The following is a 6,000-nucleotide window of genomic DNA, read 5'->3' as shown; positions in this document are numbered from 1 at the left end:
CATATTAATGCTCAAATAAATTTTACAGTCCTATAATTGCAACTCGGTTGGAAGCTCCATTTGATATTGATATGCATGTGTCAATGTTCAAACTTATACCCCTCATTGTGTGAATTTAACCGCTGGAGTACTTGAGAGAAAAAATACAAAATATCTCATGAGTATATTTTTCTGATTGCTCTAATTTATATAAATGGAAAGGATATTCTCTCAAAAAAAAAAAAATGGAAACGATATATTATAAAAACTATTTTTAAATATGAATGTCATGAGTGTTGTATGTTTTAGGAGTTTATGAAAATAGAAAGAAAATGCTAATACCAATATTGAATAAATAAATGTTAATTTTTTTAGAGGATAAATAAATGTTGATTGGTAATTGTTGTAGATTCAAACAAAATCACCACGATGTTAAATTAAAAAAATAAATAAATAAAACAAGAAATTTTGTTCATGTGGTCAATTAGCTCCATCAACGACGAATTATTATGGAGAACATGAGTTTGATTCTAGGTGGAACAGTTAATGGTCAAACTTTACTAACCTCCCGACTTAACTTAAGATTACTAGGACCCCTTTAGCTTTAAAGCCATAGGGCTAACACCATTATAAACAGTGGTGGGCCTAATAGAGAATAATGTTTATGAAACGACTCTCTTCACTTTTATACAAATCTAATTAAATAAATTATTTTAAAATAAATAAGTGTTGTTGGAATATAACAATATAGTTATTTGTGGAACTCATAGTTGAAGAAATTACATTCTTATGAAGTATTATTATTAAAAGATAAATGAGTAATGTATATAAGCGACTCATTCAAAATCTCAAATTGGCGAGAGCTTTTATTCATACAAATTGAATTCATGTTTCATTTAAAATTAATGTTTGAAAGAATGAATTAAGAATTATTTGAAAGAAATACATGACATCTAAAAACTTTAAAAAAACAAATAGTTCATAATTTTCTTACTACCGGGGATCATACATTTAGTTTAATCATCACTTTAGACTAAAAGAAACCACATAAGTGATATTGACATCACATCTTCACCCTAAATCTTAAGATATTAGAAATATTATGTTGCTCAATATCTACTCTTGAATTCAATGTTGAACTTTTACTCACATTTGACACAATAACAACTCTCCCACTTGCGCTCCCGCTTCAAAGTCGAACCGAGTTTTGTTACGATCGTTGGAATTTATGGGGAAACTCACGGTGGTGTGGATCGATCCATTGGAGCTAGAGCAATCATCCAAGTGAGAATGATATTACATTTTCACCGAATATTTAAGGTATTAAGTATATGAGTCTTCCAACTTATATGTTGTCCAACCTCTACTCTTTTATTCAATGTTGAAATGTAACTTACACTTGATACATACAACATTTTTTCACTTAAGTATGGTTGAATTCTAGCCCGTGCTTGGCACGGGTATCCATACTAGTTAGTATTAAATATTTTCATGGAAATTTAAGAACTGTAATTAATTACCATTCAAATCAGCCGTATAATAAAAGTAAAGGAAATGTTAACTTGTGCCCTTAAGGCACATGTTAAAGTACCAAAGATAAAATTTATGTGTTGGAAATTGTGACTATTTATTTTTCACAAGATTGATATTTAATGTTTCTTAATAAATATTTGATCTGTATGGAAACCTTAACCAATATTCATAAAGGATAGATAGAATACTGGAAACCTATGTTCATAAAGGACATTAGATTTGTTCATATCCAAATTTGTGAAGAGTTGATTCTTGTATTGAATTTTGTGGTCTATTGGATAAGCTTCTTCTAGTTTGTGAAATTGCAAAAGCTGCATGTGTTTACTCATCCACTCAATCAGTTGCATTGTTGGACTTCTTGCTGGGGATGGATAGTATGTAAGCTTTATTTTCCACGCATCACGCATGCATGGTAATGAAGCAAAGAAAAGGAGAGATGTTCTCATCCTCTTAAGAGTTTTTATTTATTGGCTGAATGATGTTATGTTAAGGCATATCTGGCACACCTTAAACAATAATTGACGTGGCAGGACATATGTGAAGCTAATTGATACTATTTTCAATGATTTAATTGCTATTTGAACGTTAATTAATCACCGTTCTTAAATTCCTTCAGAGTTTGAACGACAATTTACTATTAATCCACGTTGAACGATAATTAATTGTCGTTTGATGTATTTTCGTCGGTTTGAGATGCGAGCAATGCCTAAATACCTAAAAAGCAATTTTCTCGCATTTTTTAACTCCACATCTACAAACAACGGCAATGAGATTTTTTTTTGTTTGTTTTTTTCCTTTCAAATTGAGCCAATTTTCAAACCTTGTCAATTTTCATGTGTGTCTATGTGCCTATGCCTAAAAATGCAAAACTTAATTAAAATCAAGTTAAAGCAGATGTGGTACAAAACAAGGTGTCTCTAATCGTTTTTGTTTTACTTGTGAGATGATTTATTTTCTGATGAAAAATGATATATATTCAACCATTTTTTAATAACTTTTGTGACAATTTTCTCTTTTATATTCGCATTATGTTTTTACTCTATCTCTCTATTTCTTTAGTTTTTGTTTTAATACCTCATTTTCTTTGTAAATTTGTAGTTGTCCAAAAAGTTATCGTTAAAATTGATGTTCAAATAACACAACTCTTTCTTATGTAATACATGTGAGATGATTGTTTTTTACACCAGACCAAAATATTCCAACACCTTACACCTATAGATCACTTGCATTCATATTTGACTTTTTTGTTGTTAACTAATCTCATGAAGAGGGGAGGGTTTTTTTTTTTTTTTGACAAACTGAAGAGGGGAGGGTTGATTCGTTCGTTTCTCTTTTTCAAAAATTCAAATGTTACTTGACAGAAACGTTACTTGAGAAATTGCTGAAAAAATTTAGTCATTGGCTGAAATTCTATTGTTATGAATATATGACTCGGTTATAGAAACGTTACTTAAGAAATTGCTCTCATCTAATATGGAATATTATTTTCATAAAAGTATGAGTTGTATTTGATTTGAGAAAAATAATTAGTGATAATTCAAAGTTCAAACGTCATTGAAAATTTGAAGTGAGGTAAACGGGAAGAAGTGGACATGTCATTAACTGAAGTGGTCCTTCTTCTCAGCAGAGTAGGACTTTCACTTCTCAATTTAATTAACGGTTTGAATTGAGACCTATGATAAGTATATTTATTTAATTTTTTTTAAAACATTATGGACTTTTATTTTTTGGACTTTGATAGGGCGAAACAAAAAACAAATGGAAATTTTACTCTATACCCCGGCATATGTACTTTCACCCTACAAAGTACTTTCACCCTACAAATTTTCATAGATTTCCAATTTTGCCCTTTTTACTATTTAACTTGTTACACATTAATTTTTCATCCTCACTTTCAACATTTCTTTTTTTTTTTTTTGAAAGAACTTTCAACATTTCTTATTTAGTATGAATTCACCCCTGCATGATATTCTTCTATGTATGTATTTTCCGATTCATTCCTTCATATAAAACATTTTCTAAATTTTTCCAGAACACTTATTTACTTTTCCACCGGAAAGCTCTACACAGCCTTTTCGATAATATTTAATGGAAAGCCTTATATCAAAGTATTGTGGTGCACTTTTTTTTAATTAAAATTCCATTTTTTTCTTATTTTAAAAAAAATCTGTCAAAGATTAATAAAAGAGACAGAATTAAACTAAACAACAATAACATCACAGAATCGAAAGAAGTATAGAATGGCAGCTATCTTTAATTAAAAAAGCTTGAGTAAGGAAGAACAAAAAAAAAATTATGATCAGTAAAACTTCATGAGACGGAAACACTCCATTACCAATCAATTCAAAAAATAATTGTGCAACAGTGGGACACCCAACGGCCAAGTAAGAATAGGGACATGAAACGATTGATGTCTGCTGGAATTTCAAAACAAATTTTAAAGGACGTGAACGGTGAATCTGAAGTATTCATTGAAAATTTTGAGGAATTATTTGAAACGGAAGATAGAGACATCAAACGATTTCAGGAATCAGTGATTCAGAGAACGATTCCGGTAACCTAGAACATGATTCGGCGAATCCAACACAGTCATAGGGCGAAAACCTTACCAAACCCAGAAAACCTCAAACCTGGAGAAACGATTCCGGTAGAAGAAAAATCAAATCGAAACATTTTTGGCAAAGAAGGGTTCTGATGATGCTTACTGTTTGTTGGAACTTTTTTTAACAAGGTGGGGGTGAACATTGCAAACGTTTTCCAGGAAAAGGGTGGGTAAAGAAGTGAAAGAGTAAGTTTTATTTAACATAAAGGGTAAATTTGGTACTTTATGTCAAATGTTGGGGTCAAAGTATAAATGCAGGGGTGTAAGGTATAACGTCCAAAGCAAATTGATAACAAATAGTGTAATTAGTTGGACTCAATCCACTCATTTAAATTTAATTTGATAGTCATTGTAGTAATCTATTTAATTTCGACTTAATTGGTTAGAATTTTTCCTCATTGCTACGTACGTACGCATAAAAGTTGAATGGGCATTTTTTTTTTTTTTTTTATGTCTTTTTGACAGAATATTTTGATTTTGTTGAAAAGTGATTATAAATACTAATATGTGTTGTTTCAAAAATGTAAGAGCACTACCTATGACAAATTGACAATAACAACAACAATAAAAGATTCCTTCAAAAAACAACAATAAAAGATATATATAATAATAACAACAGCAATCAAAGATGTTTTTGTTGCTGAAGGAAACAGCAATCAAAGAGTTATTATTATTACAGTAAAAAATAAATAAAAATAAAAGAGTTATTATATTAGTTCACTTAAGTAGCGTTAAAACTCTTAGGAAGAGTTTGCCGTCCATTTAGGTCACACACGGCTTATGGATTAGTCTCTAAATTCTACAATTGCATGCACGAAGGATATTCGGTTTACACTAGAAAACATACGAATGTAACCAAAAAAAATACAAATAAACTCTAAAATATTGTTCGAATCTAAAATTTGGCCTTTGTTTATGCCCAAAGGAAAAAAAAAATATAAGCATGGAAATAAAAGAAATTGATATCCAACAATTATAGTTTTCCATTGGTGTGTGCAAGTCTTCAATGACAATTGTAAAATATATTTTTTTAAAACTAAAAGAGGTTGATGACCACTCTAACATAGTGCAAATAATTATTAATTTAATTAACTTTGACCATTTCAAAATATAATCAAGCTTTTTCGGTAAACATGTTTTTAAGAATGTCTTTCCTTTACTCAAACAAGAATATGTCTTTTTTTATTAAACATATTAACAACCAGATTTTGATTTATTGAAAAGAGGCTTGCTCGAAATAAAACTATTTGTAAGCAAAGTAAAATAATTGAAATATTGAATTCACACATCGTGTGGCTGCAACTATTGTCTTTCACTTTCCAAAAGAAAATTAAAAAATTTGTTGTTTTTCTTTTACAGAAAAATTTGTTGTTGTTCACTCATTTTTTTCCTCAAGAGAATTATTTCTTTTTTAATAAAAAGTAAAAAGAGAATATTCAGTTGTTATTTTTCACGAGTCTCGTGTTGGTGAGCATGAGAGTATCATGACTTACTGCTAAGTGCTAACAGACATATCATAATGAGCAATGCTATATCTCTAGAAAAAAAACATCAAGAATTCTTCAAGAATAAAAAACAACCAATCACAATGCACTATTTGCCACAATTCAAGGAGGTGTGGCTGAAAAATAGGAAGTGGACAAATAAATCATGCAATTAAAACTTGCCACATGTGTCTTGAAAAATTCTTGATGCTATTTTTCTAGATAAATAACATTTTCCTATCATAATATATAGCTTAGTTTAGTTTACATCATAATTAGGTGAGTTGAACAGAATTTGTGTGTGGTTTGTTTTTAAATAGAAAATTTGCATTCACACCTTTCTAGATAATACATGAAATCTCTCTGCCAAACACGTACACCATACACGACGTTAATGCCCTC

Source organism: Medicago sativa, chromosome 1 (assembly GCF_051527215.1).
Source record: "Medicago sativa cultivar Bolivia chromosome 1, Bolivia_mono, whole genome shotgun sequence".
Lineage (NCBI taxonomy): Eukaryota > Viridiplantae > Streptophyta > Magnoliopsida > Fabales > Fabaceae > Medicago > Medicago sativa.
This window is presented reverse-complemented; position numbering follows the sequence as displayed.